This window comes from Diceros bicornis, chromosome 23 (assembly GCF_020826845.1).
Source record: "Diceros bicornis minor isolate mBicDic1 chromosome 23, mDicBic1.mat.cur, whole genome shotgun sequence".
Lineage (NCBI taxonomy): Eukaryota > Metazoa > Chordata > Mammalia > Perissodactyla > Rhinocerotidae > Diceros > Diceros bicornis.
Genome location: NC_080762.1, coordinates 30,822,925 through 30,837,780, shown reverse-complemented (window position 1 = coordinate 30,837,780; position 14,856 = coordinate 30,822,925).

Sequence of the window (14,856 nt, the reverse complement as noted above, 5' to 3'; positions counted from 1 at the left end):
TGCTGTGGCGGCATCCCATAAAAGTAGAGGAAGATGGGCACAAATGTTAGCCTAAGGCCAATCTTCCTTAGCGAAAAAAAAGAGGAGGATTGGCAACAGATATTAGCTCAGGGCTAATCTTCCTAAAAAATAAAATAAAATATTCATATGTATATTGGTAGGTGACTGGAAGAGGTAGAGGAAAATATGCATATAATATTGGAAACATTAAGGCAATAGAACAATAAATGTTTATATCTACAGCAAGAAGGAACAATTAGCCAAACTATGGCACAATTCTAATATGAATAGTATTGATTTATTAACTTGAGAAAATTTATGTATTGACCTTAACAGGAGTTAGACAAAATGCTGACACAATCTGGTCCATGAAACAAAACAATACCTAATTGTGAATAATCTAGCACATTTCTGTTTTTCATTTGTATTCTTTGAATCTAATGATTACATTTGAAGAAACCATTTGAGAATGATAATGTAAATACATTTTGCTGTAGGTTTACATCTAATTCATATGTTATGCATACTTTTTGTTATTCAGTATTTTGATTATCTTACAAGAAATATTATTTTTTAAATTAAACTCTATGTACTACACAATTCCTGTTTCTAACACAGTATTTTCTTTTCATAAAAACTGAACCATGAAAATTCATCAACCCAATTCAATTTTCAGAATCTTCACACTGTTTATTAATTACTTCAGCTCTCATTCAAACATTTAGCAACACCTTTGTCCAAAAATCATTCTACTTGAATTTATTTGAAACTCTTATTTTTTTGTAAGGAAGATCAGCCCTGAGCTAACATCTGCCAATCCTTCTCTTTTTTTGCTGAGGAAGACCGGCCCTGGGCTAACATCATGCCCATCTTCCTCCACTTTATATGGGACGCCGCCACAGCATGGCTTGCCAAGCGGTGTGTTGGAGCCCGCCTGGGATCCGAACCAGCGAACCCCGGGCTGCCGCAGCAGAGCACACATACTTAACCACTTGCGCCACCAGGCTGGCCCCTGAAACTCTTATTTTTATGAGAATAATTATCTATCTATCTAGTTAGTTAGAAAACTGTAACATGGAAAATTACATATAACAAAAAGTAAATTCTCCCCTTCATGTCACAGTGTCTCTTCCCAAAGATAATCACTATCCATACCCTTCTAAAATTATGCATATACATACAACTCAAATACTTCTTATTGTATATCTATTTTTCATATAGAAGTGAACACATTAAACACATCATTATAGATCTTGCTCTTATTGATATTGTCTTAATATAATCTGGAAATTTTTCCTTTAAGGCTTATAAGAGTGACTTTATTTTTAATGGCTGCATATCATTTCTTTCTATTGATATAATGTATTTAAACAGTCCTATGAAAGTAGAATAGAACGTTTTTTCTGCTACTTAAAAAATATTGTATTTAACACCTCAAGATATAACAGCACAATTTTGCAAGTATGTGCAAATGGTATAATTCTAACAATCAAAATTTTGTATTAAAATATATTGTTTAATTTGATTGAGAGATATTACTAAATTTCCCTTCATAAAAAAGCTGTACCAGGCTGGCCCCATGGCTTAGAGGTTAAGTGCGCGTGCTCCACTGCTGGCGGCCCCAGTTCAGATCCTGGGTGCGCACTGACGCACCGCTTCTCCAGCCCTGATGAGGCCATGTCCCACATACAGCAACTAGAAGGATGTGCGACTATGACATACAACTATCTACTGGGGCTTTGGGGAAAAAAAGGAGGAGGATTGGCAGTAGATGTTAGCTCAGAGCCGATCTTCCTCAGCAAAAAGAGAAGGATTAACGTGGATGTTAGCTCAGGGCTGATCTTCCTCACAAAAAAAAAAAAAAAAAAAAAAAAAAAGCTGTACCAGTTTAGATTCTCACCAAAAATTAATTGAATTTAAATGGCCTTTGAGGTAACAGAAATCCAATATTCTCCATCTTATGCAAGTTACATTTTCCTTACATTGGTTAAATACGCTACTTCTTTTAAACTAGATTCTCCTGTCATTTAAAAATATTTGAATCCTCTTTGAGCTCCTTTAAAATTTCCACGATCTTCTACAATGACAAAGGCTAAAATTATTTAACTTGGGATGTGTCTCATCTAGGGAGAGCTTGGGAATAGGTCACGGTATCTCACCCAAGATATAAAATCCATTTTGATTTTGAAATCACTTTTATAGAGTGTGCATGAAGCACCTCACTTCTTCACAGACTTCAAAATTTTGATAATTGCTTCAATTTAAACTGAAGTGTTAGTCCAAAAATTTCCATTGACCTTTAAGACTCAGGGATCACATAGGTGAACCTTTTGTAGGTTTACCCACATGAATGACTATGGGGTTGTGAAGGACTCAGTTCATTTCAGCCCTTTAATTTCCCATAATACAACAAAAAAGAGCAGTGGAAGAAGAAATCAATCCTAACTTATCCCTTGTCGAATATCAGCAAACACAATGTCACAAAACCAATGTGAAGAAATGGAGTATAGATTTTCTGCTGACATTTGTAAAATGTTTGTGTCAAAGTATTTTTCTAATAGAGAAAAGGTTAGAGCTTAACAAATTAAAGTACATGTTTCTTTTAAACTGTTATGTTGGTCATTTGGAATAATTTTAATAGCTTTTCTTCCTGTAAAAATATTTAACCCAATGTGATCAGAGGTAATCCTTTAATTATTTATCATTCACACACAACTTGCTTTACTATAAGTATATGGTAAATTTGGAAGAAACTATTTTTCAGATTATATATTTATCTACTATAATTAAAAATAGACTCATGTCTCAAAAATTTAGTTTCTGCCAACTATGCTTAGTTTCCCTTGCTTATTAAAAATGATATGCCTCATTTTCTCCTCACAGCTGTTATAGGTACTTTTATATTTAAATACATTTTAAATAAAAAGTGTAAATGATTTCATTTGCATAAGAGATTGTATTATTTAAAATAGACACAATAATATATTTACAATATCAATATTTTATTTACATTCATCAACAATTATATCAAAATAATTATATTTTAACACTTTTAATTCCACCAGTATTTATTGAGGACTCATAATCAATGACACTTCAGTAGCAAAGAGTACACTTAGTCTCTAGCTATGAAAACTAGAGATTCTCGGGAAAAAATGCCTGATTGCAGGGCTGAGACAAGAGTGATGTAGGTTGGCCCTCGAATATCTTGTGTAAAAAGTAGGAAAATGTTCTAAAAGTGATGGGATAGGTCAAAACGGGATAGGAACTGACTAAAACTGGGAAACTTTGAATATCAAAAGAAATAATAAAAGTGAAGGCTTGTAAACCATTAAATAAAAAGAGGAATTTAGGAGTCCATACTGACCCAAAAAAGGTAGAAAGAAAAAAACAAAGAAACAAAGAAAGATTCTTCATTCTCAGTAGAATGTCAATGAATAAAATAGAGAAATGATTGACTTAGAAAACCACCATCGACCACCATGACGGTAATAACTGATTCGGGCGAGAATGAAGATAAATTCTAAAATTATTCTAAAATCAAAATAAATTCTTAAGTATATTTTGTGAAAAATAAGATATTTACATAAACTGAAAGTATCACCCCACAAAAAAAATTTATAATTAACTTTTAAGTGCAGATACCCTGTAGACAACACATTAACCAAGTGATCAAAACTAAAATCATGAGTAATATGATTTACTGTACCAAGAGGCACATGGTCACCGAGTGCCTCTTGATGGGCTGCATGGCTGAGAAACAGACTGCATCACTTCTGTGGTATTACTGCCCCAAATCCATAATCTGAGTCTAATCATGGAACACAATATGAGGAATATCCTGCAAAGGAACTAGCTTGTATCCTTTCAAAGCATCCAGGTCAAATGAAAGAAAAACAAGAAAAGTTTCAGGGAGGCTAAAGAGGCATGACACTTAAATGCAACACGTGATCTTGGATTTAATCTTGTGCCAGAAGTGAATGAGATCTCTGAAGATGGTAGTATTTTAGCAATGTTAATTTCCTGATTTTAATATGTGTACTTTGGTTATGTAAGGAGTGTCCTTGTTTTTAGGAACTAAACAGGGAAGTATTTTAAGGGTTATCATGGACAGTGTCTGTTTTCTTAAATATTTCATAAAAATATTAAGATGCAGGGAGAGAAAATGAAAGAGATAAGTGATTCAGAGAGAAAGAGAGAGAGAGATTGAGAGAGAGAGGCAGCAACTACAGTAAAATATTGACAATTAGGAAATCTGCATGAAGGATATATGGAAATTTTGTGTACTTTCTCGCAAATTTTCTGCAAGTACAACATAATTCCCAAAGTCAAAGTGTGACAAGGAGCAACGACATTACCTGGAGAATGTTCACATCCCACTGCAGAACTCCTGAATCAGAATGTACATTTTTAATAAGGTCTTCAAGTGATTTTTATACACATTAGTATTGGAGAAACACTACCTGAAACCTGACTTACTTCGGGAAATAAGGCATACAAATCAATTATAATTGTAAGTTTTAGATTTGATAATGATATTATGGATACATTTAAGAAGAGGCTATCCTTAAGAAAAATTTACTGAAATATTTACCAATAAATGCTATGCTGCCTGAAATTTGCTTTGAAATATTGTGAGGTGGGGATGAAGTTGATGAGGGTATAGATTAAACAAGATTTAGTCTGTGATGATAATTGTTGAAGCAGGATGATTGGTGCTTCGAGTTCACTAGGCTATTCCTTCTCTTTTTTTGGATATGGTTGTACTCCTCCACAATAAAAAGTACATACGAAAAATACATGTCTTGATAATAAAGAACATTAGCAAAGAACAAGAGGAAATGATTAAGTTCTCTAGGAAAGGATCTAAAAACAATATCCAGAGAAGACAAATTCATTCCTATTTAATGTTGTTTTTATGATTTCCTTCCCTACATTTCACATTTTCTTCTTTTTTTAATTAAAGTCATTACCATAATCATAAAATTAGGTTCTTGCAATAAGCAAGACCAAACAGCAGACTTAACAAAAAATTTTAATACTGCTTCATTTTAAAGTAATAAAGTGTTATATAACAAATGTCTTCAATCTATGTTTCACTAGTAAAATGACACCAAGTACTATTACAGGAAGAGAGAGAAAGCGTTAGAGGCAAATGCACAGTCTAGAAGGTAATTTCACTAGGTCAGGTGAAAGATAATGAGGGCTTGGAAGACTACCATTTCCCCAAATTTTAAGACCATACTGGGTTTTTCTTTCTGGTAATTACATCTACGAAAAATATATAACTATAGGATTCAACTGCTGTTAAGCTTGACCAAGTCTATTCATCATCTAGATTCTGTATCCTCATACGCAAAGAGTCAATAATAACAACAATGCATATATTTATTTGAGTTTAAAGGAAATAATTGACATGAGAAAAGTAAATTGTAAATTTTAAAATAATATGTAAATAATTCCATAATTTTGTCATTACTTTTCATACTTGATTCACATCATTTGCAGTATTTTGAAATGATTTATTCAGTTATAACACTCTCAGTATATTGTTTTCTGAGAGTTACAAGTAAACATGAAACTAAATGTCAGGTACATGTTATTTAAGCTTATTTTGTCAAATTTAAAATTACATGAATGGATACAAATGTTGTCTTCACAAAAAATGACCAAATTTTCAATGGCTTAAGGAGACTAGAAGTTTATTCTGTATCACGCAGCACTCCAGACAAAAGACCAAAGGAGATATGCTGGTTACACGGTTGGAGGCCCTGGCTTCTGTTATTTTTTGTTCTACTATTCTCTAACTACAGGTTCCATCTCCTAATCTAAGATGATCATTCTCCACTCTCACCTTAATATTCTACCCAGCAAGAAGTGGAAAAAAAAAGGAAAGCACAATTATTCTCTCTGAGAGTAATATTCAAAATTGCATGCATCACTTTTGTTTTATACTGTGCATCAGAAATTAGTGAGATGATGACATCTAGCTACAAGAAAAGATGGAAAATATAGTCTTTATTCTGGATGGTCGGACCTAAATTTTGGCATTCTGTGACCAAATAAAGAAGTAAAGAATTAATTATTTTAATTGAATAATTCTATGGGAGTTTCAGAATCTCCAACCTAAAGGTTTCAATTAAAAAAACTCAACTGTTTGGAGGTTCAGCTATATGAAGATACAAACACAAGATTTAAAATATGTAGGAGAATTTACTGAATATTTACCCATATTTTCTTCATTTTGTGGATAAAGAAAGCATGACTTGAGTACTCATAGATTACTCAGAGGAGCAGGATAGTTCATGTTACAGCCAAGACTAAAAATGCCAAACTAAAGACAGTTTCTAGATAGTTTGTTTTCCAATAAGCCAATTTGTATACAAATTAGAAGTTAAGAATTATAGTTGCTTCTAATTTTTGTCATATGTTTATATCTAACAAAATTTGAAGACAAATATTGCTAAAATACATTTGAGGAAATTCAGGAATAAATATAAGCCTCATTTGAGGTATATTCTTATTTCATAGGAAATACATTTGGTTGAATGAACAAATGACTAATAAAGAAATAAAGGCTTCATTTGGCATTACTTCCTTCTCAGGTACTGTCCTAAGTGCATGATATTCATTTAACTTAAATTTTCTATATAGGCATCTCCAGAGGAATTATTACATGTAGAATCAAATATTCTCAGGAATTGGGATGACATCATATAAAGTATAATATTTTTTATATTATTCATAGGAAAATGGTACATACTATTTGATTTGCTCTACTTAGTAGGCAGCCATACTGTATTTGTTATGACTGGAGTCAAAGTTCTACTAGTGATGTATAAAGCAGAGTACCCTCATGAACAAGGAAAGCTAAGGAAATTCTGTTCCCCATGAAAACAACTATGAAAGGCAGGATAAAAGTACAGTGAAAATATAAAAGCTCTCTTTACATGCATTGCTTAGTTGGCTAGCAAGAAAATCAGAGCAAAATAAAAATAATAGCAGGAAATCTAGGAGTGAAGTGAGAATGGAATAGATAGTATCTGTGGAAATTTTATAACCCTCAGCTACTGTTTTTGCAGGTGTACTGGGCAGGGGAGAAAAAAGATAAGGCCAAGGATCCATCAGATTTGCAAAGTACCTAAAGATGGAGTTCCAAATGCCATCACACTCCTTGTAAGTATGCATGAGACATAATTGTGTTGTGCTGAAAGGAGCAACAAAAAAAATCTTGTCTAACTGGCCTTGACATCAAGTATTAGGGAGAGATCAACAATCTCCACTTAAATTTTTAATCACAAACTACCCAAAGTACGGTTTTGAAATTGATTCACATTCCCACTCTGATCTCAAAAATTCAAGCAGAGAATTTATTTTGAAGTGATCCTTTATTCGTGATGCTCCAGCCAACTGAAGGAATGTAATTTCAACCCAGATCTCTAATAATTATTACAAACAGATTCCAAGAAAGATGAGTTCAGAATTAAAGATTTCAAAACATAAAAAGACAGCAAAGGAAAAAAAAAAAACCTGGAAACCAGGAGTGCGAACCAACAAAAAAAACACAAAGCTGAAGAAGGCTCACAAATATTACAGATACTGGATTTATAAGACACAGAATACAAACTCAATGTTTTGATTCAATTAATAAAAGAGGTTTGAAAATATAAGAAAAAATAAGATACCATAAAAATGAACAAGAATGTTTGACAAATAACCAAGTATAACTTCCATAAATGGAATGCATATTAATTACAGACTCAGTGGGAGATTTCTAGGGTATTTTAAGATAAGGGCAGATGCCTAGTTATGAATCTCTCTATACTCCCTTAAAAGAACCTTTTTAAAGAAAAAAGTCCATCACATACACCTATAGTATAACTAAAAAAGAGAATTGTAAACTACATTTTGTATATAAGCGGGGAAATAAACACTCAAAATAAGTGGAAGCAGTGTCTAAGCCCATTCTATAGTGAGGAATTCAGTTGGAGCTACTTAGGAAACCTGAGAGTATGAAGGAATCCATTGGTAAGAGACTCCAGAAAACATCAACTAGCATTTACCGCCGAAGGAGAGGACCCAACTCTGAGTGTTAATAATTGAGAGTGTTTGAGAGCTGAATGGGTCAAAGCAGCATTTTGGAGGTAAACCAATTCAAGATGGTAAATATTGACAGATAAAATACACATAAACAAAACCTTTTGGTGCTTCTCAATACGTTTTGAGAGCATAAAGGGGTTCTGAGACCTAGGAAGCCTGGCAAAATTCAACATACGTGTAATTGGAGACATTGAAGAAAGAGAAAAACAAATTGATGAAACAGAATTCTAATTCAAGGAACCTTTCCTGAAATACTATAAGACTTAAGTTTGCATATTGAAAGAGTATATGGAGACCTGGGAAAACTGACTTTGAACCATCAACTATAAGATATATACTAATAATATGCTATCTTAATATCAATTATTGGAATGTTTTAAAATATAGTTCCCATTGAGACTCATGCCTGAGATTTTCGTCCATTTTCAAAAACAAGATTGACTCTTAGCTAATGAATTGAGCCTCAGTATTTGTTTTATAGAAGATGCAAGCAATTTAGTTATCTTCTGTGACCTTACTTTCATCTATAATATGGAAATAATAATAGCTCCTATATTATACAGATTTTGTGAGGTGTAAAGAATTTATATCTAAAAAAAGTAAAAATGTTCAGAGAAATTGCTCAGTAAATGTTAATTGTTATAATCATTATTGCTATTATTATTATTGAACTAAACGTTTAGAAAATATAGATACAAACTTCCTGGATCAAAATTTCCTGGTTTGTGGCACAAATATTTCTACTCCTTAAAAATTTCATATGTAATTCTGATATTCATCATGGTTTGAAAAATCGTTTTATTTGCAATGCCTCAAATCATATTTAAACGTTTCCATCAGGTAAATCACTGAGTTTTTTTTAGTATTCTATTACTCTTCTTCATGTTAAGGAAGCTTCTTTTCATTCTAAAGTAAACGTGATTTTACACAAAAGAGATATCTGTTTTTACCAAATGACATTTATGATATCAAAATTAAAATTTGATTTTCTCCTTTGCCTAAATGGATGCCTTAATAATTTTCTTAAGTTTTGACTGCCCTTGCTGACATAAAATAGTTCCAACCTGATTTTATTATATTTAAATGTTAATATACAATTTCATGTGATTTGTTGTTATTTACTCTACCATTCTCTTGATTCTCTTGAGTCTATAAAGTTGTTTCCAATCCTTTTGTGAAGGAGCATTAGTTCAATAAAATATTAATAGGGTTCTCTAAAAAATGGATTATATGATTGAATATATTATGAAAAGTCTAGGTTAAATGGATTTTAAGAACTCTCTTTGCTATTGAAATTTTCAGTTAATTCATTAATCTGGATTGGAAATATTCAAAGGATGGTTATTTTAGACACTGTTTCTAAAATTTATTTTATGTAGAGCAATGTAATACCTTCACTTTATAGAGTTCTTGCACTTTTAAAATTTTAATATTTCGGGGGCATTTAATTTGGTTTTGACAGAGAAAGGAGGCAAACACTAGGGCGGAAATCATCATCTCAGAATTGGATCATGTTTTTGAAAATGAACTAAAATCCCTGAGGATATACAGAAAACAAAACAAAACCTCAGTATTTAAGAATTATTTAACTGCAATCACCTCTCCCAATACTATTATTTGATGTATTTTAGATTTATTGGTGTTCCTAAATTAAAACTATTTACAAAATATGACAAATGAAAGATCTGACCTTTTAAAAGCATAATTAATGTAAGCATCCTCAAATAGTTATTAAACTTTCTAATTCTTATCAACCATTAAAAATTAGCCTTTTCGTTGTTGTTCAGTGAGTTTTCATGAATATATGTAGTGAAATTTTATATACATATACAAATACATATTTTCTTTTGAACAATTAACTATATGAGAATTTCACAATTTAAAAGTAAAAGTTTACATTACATTTTGCAGCAAGGTACGAACAATGCATTTCATTTTATTGTTTCCTTTAAGGTTTGGCATACATGTTCTCATAAGATAACAAAGAACCTAAATATTTTAGAACTTGCCTAGTATTGAAAAGTCATTAATAACTATATATCAGCTTTTAGAAGTCAGTGACTAATGGTAACGAAATAATCTGGATTTAATTCGCATGTAATATAAAAAAGGATTGGATATCAGCCAGTATTCAGATTTATTGAGTCAAAAATGCCATCACAGCTCATGTGTACATGCAACACTAGTCATTCATTTTGTTAATCTAACATAATATGGAGTATAATTTATCAGGACATCAAAATAATAGCTTTTACTCCATTTCCTCACTTCTATAAGGATATGCACAATAGACTCCACAGCTATACATGCACTCTATTAGGGCTAATTGAAAATAGATGGCACAATTAACCTGCTTCTTAGTAAAAAGCATTAACACTTAATGTAAAAGTCTCATCACAATAAAAAGAGGTTCACAGTGGAAGGAAATGTGGCGAATAATTCAAAACATCTGATTTTCTCATACAAAGTAAATTAAAGAAAGAAAAAGTTAATATAACAACACCCAGAGCAGCAATTAGATCATTTGCATTCCTAATCTTTGCTTTCTTTCTCAGATGTATTCCATTTCAAAAGATTCTATAGATGATTTAACACAAGGACTCACAGTATTTAGGTGCAACATAGCAGAACTGAGCAGGTGGTCCTGGAACAAATAGGCTGTAAGGTAATCCATTACAATACAAAGAATGAAAATTAACATGCAAACTCTTAAGTAGGGAAGACTGTCTTGATTATTTGCTCTTAACAAATTCCATTAAACACAGATTCTTTTGAGGATATGCTATAGTTAAACTCAAAACTCAATAATCTCTGAAAAGATATCAAAAATATTATTCCTTCTTTCCTTTTAAAAATAAGCCATCTATAAATGGTGATCATTTCAAAATCTACAACTTTTAGTTGTGTCATAATTTTTTTAAATGTGTTTGAACTTGTTTTAAAATGTCATAATGTAAAATAAAAATTTTTTTAAAGAAAAGTCAAAGGAAATACTGAGTATACTTGCTATCCCTCTTCTTTTCTGTACTTGGGGCAGACATCATTCATCAGTCTTTAAACTATTTCCTGCTAAGTCTAGTCTTAGCTCTAGAATCCTTTATAATAACATTGTCAAGGCTGCTATCCTCAATTCTTAGGGATTGCTACAATAAAAGGAAATCATTTTACAAACCCAGTTTACAGCCTCTTTATTTAGAGCTGGAATAAATTAATAAATAGATTAAGCTTTTAATAACAGTAATATTATACCAAATTAATTACATCAAATTCATTTCAAAAGAGGAGGCAGGTAGATTATTATAGGGGCATTATTTTGTTGTGGTGTGAGAAAAATAATACCACTTATTTGAAGGGACTATTTCAGGGAATTTTTTCTAAAAGAAGTGAAATTCCAAATGTTATTAGAATTGAAACTGAACATGTGTTATACTAAGATGATAGTAGGGCAAGTGTCTATTTCTGGAAAAAAATTATCCTAAAGTATGATGACATGAATGGGTTTTCCTCAGAAGACACAATGAAATAGAAGTGAAGGCTACGTTTGGATTGAGTGCTATAGGTCTTCAAGGGACCTGAGAATATTGGGCATAATCTAACATATGTTATGAAAACACCATAACGTCTAACAATTGGTTATAACATGCTTAAGCAATAAGAGAATCAAAGGGAAACGCTCTTCAGAAGTAGAGTAGTAACTTATTTGTTCTCTCCTCAGTGTGGGTGAAACTGTTCTGACCTTGATTAGAAATCTATGTAAACATACTTGTTGGATTTACTGGTTGGAAGATAAGGAAAGACATTCTAGGGGTAGCTATATACTGACTTCTTTTCTAACATAAACAGGATAGACATATGCCAGATTTTGTTTTGTTTTGTTTTGTAAATAGAACTGTAATTGTAGATTTATGAAACTCAAATATGCTGAAGAAGGGACATCAGTCATGTGGGCTTTTTAGCTGTAGCTAGTGAGATAGACTCCACACCGAAGCAACTAGATTGACCTGACCTGAATCGACCTTTCACTCTCATCGCTCTGAACCCAAAACACGTCCTGGTGAGGAAAAGCAGTGGCTTTAGGCAGCTGCATCTGATGGACTTGGGGCCTCCCAGACATGGAGGTGAATGTTGAGTATACTGCTACTGATTTTCTCTCAGTCGTTGCTAATCACTAGTAAAGCATGACTCCAGGTAAGACCTGTGTTATATATCTGTGTTACCATTCAGGCCTTTGAGTTTGCTCAGGATCACATTAAAGATTTATTGGATTAGCTCTAAAAAGGCAGAATCACAGGAGTGGACTTCGCAATTGTTACAGATATTCAAAATAAAAATTTATTTTAAAAAATTTGTAAGGGGCCGGCCCGGTGGCGCAAGCGGTTGGGTGCGCGCGCTCCGCTGCGGCGGCCCGGGGTTCGCTGGTTCGGATCCCGGGCGCGCACCGACGCACTGCTTGGTAAGCCATGCTGTGGCGGCGTCCCATATAAAGTGGAGGAAGATAGGCACCGATGTTAGCCCAGGGCCGTCTTCCTCAGCAAAAAAGGAGGAGGATTGGCGGATGTTAGCTCAGGGCTGATCTCCTCACAAGAAAAAAAAAAAAAAAAAAAATTTGTAAGATACTGTATGCTTTAATACTTTAGGGATTGGCAATGAACATTGGTATGTTAGAAGAAGCACTGTCTGTATATTAGAGGGAGGGAGATCATAATTCCTCTTAAAACAGTGCAGCTCAAACTCATTTGTCTGGAGGAAATTCACTGGTAAAAATATGGGAAAAATTAAAAAATAAGGAAGAAAAATCATATGATTCTCTTAATAAATAGAGAAAAGTTAAGAAAATTCAATATATATACATGACAAAATCTTAGTCAATTATGGAAATCAATATGATAAAAGATATTTAGAAAACACTACAATGAAAATCATACTTTATGGTGAAACGTTCAAATCTTTCCTTCTAAAATTAAAAAAAAGGAACACAGATGCCCACTATCATGAATTTTGTTTAGCATAATACTATAGGTCCTTGCCTGAACATTAATGTAATAGAAGTAATATAAAATATAAGTACTGGAGAGACGTAGGTAAAGCAGTGTTATCTACCAACTGCATGATCACATATGTAGAAAACTTTTAAATTTGCACAAGAATATCAGAAATAATCAGAGGATATTAGTAATTTTGCTGGGTACAAGGTCAGTATACAAGGTCAATTGTGGATCTATCTAACGGCAACAAAGAGTTAGAAAAACAACTTTTAAATGAATTCCGTTTAAAATAGCAAAAATATTTAACACCAAGGTATAAAAAGCTTAAGAAAAGAGCTTTCCATAGAAAACAAAACAACAAAAAAAAATTATATTAAGAAAAAAAAAAGACAATCTAAACAATTAGTGATATATGGTAATCAGTGACTAGAAAATTTAATGTCAGAATGATGTGACATGTCCTCAAATGTATCTATTCATTCAATGCATCCCTAATTTAAATCCCAATAGAATTTTGTTTGTGGAAATGTATTAATTAATTCTAAAATTTATCTGTAAATGCAAGGAGCTAAAAATATCTAAGACAAGCTAGAAAAGAAAAGCAGAGTAGATTTGTTCTATTAGATAACAAGTCTAGTATTAGCACAAGGATATTCATAGACTGATGGGACAGAATAGAGAGTTCAGACCCAGATCTATGCTGAGAGGATCACAGTAATAATCAGTTTGGTAGGAAAATGTCATTCTTTTCAATGACGGTGCTGGTCCAACTGGTTGTCACTACAGAAGAAAGAAAATTAAGTTGACCCTTACCGTATAACACACCCCAAAATTAATTCTATCTGTATTGTAGTTCTAAACTAAAATTTATAATATTAAGTGCTCTTGAAAACAACTTGGAAGCATAACATTATTATCTTTGTGTAGGCAAAGTTTTCTTTTATAGGATTCAAAAGGCGTTAATCAAAAAGAAAGTAATTGCTAGATGAAACTGCATTAAAATTAGGAAATAATGCTCATAAAAAAGTACTAGTAAAAGAGTGAAAAGGCAGGCCTCAAAGCCAGAGAAGATATTTGAAACATATAAAATTGGAAAAGGATTTATGATCAGAATATATAAAAAAATGGTTACAAAGAAAAAACTACAAAGTAATAAGAAAAGTCAGAAAAACTGAATAGAGAAAAGGGAAAACAATCAATACACAGAAGAGGATATTCAAATTGCCAATAAGCATGCAAAAGAATTTCAGCTTATTAGTCATTGTGAATATAAAAGTTGAAATAAAAATGGGATAATACTACATAGCCATAAGAACGGCTAGAATTATTTTTTTAAAAAATAGAAAATACCAAGTATCAGCAAGGATGTGTGAAGATGGGAATTTTTATTGACTGCTTTTGGAAGTGTAGCTTGGCACTTTGGAAAATAGTTTGACAGTATCTACCAAGTTTAGCATACTCATACCTAATGGTTCATTAACTCTATTCCAAAGTATACACCCATCAGAAATGCATTTGTATGTGCATTAAACAGCATGCACAAGAAAGTCCTTGTCAGCAGTAATCACAACAACCCCACTGGAAACAACTCAAATGTCCATCTACAAGAATGGATAAATTATTTTGGATATTGTCATGCAATGGAATGTTATAAAGTAATTTAAATGAATAAACTACAACCACATACAACACCATGAATAAATTTTCCAAGCATATTGGTGAATGAAAGAATCTAGATGCAAAAGAAGAGACCATACCATATGATCCCACT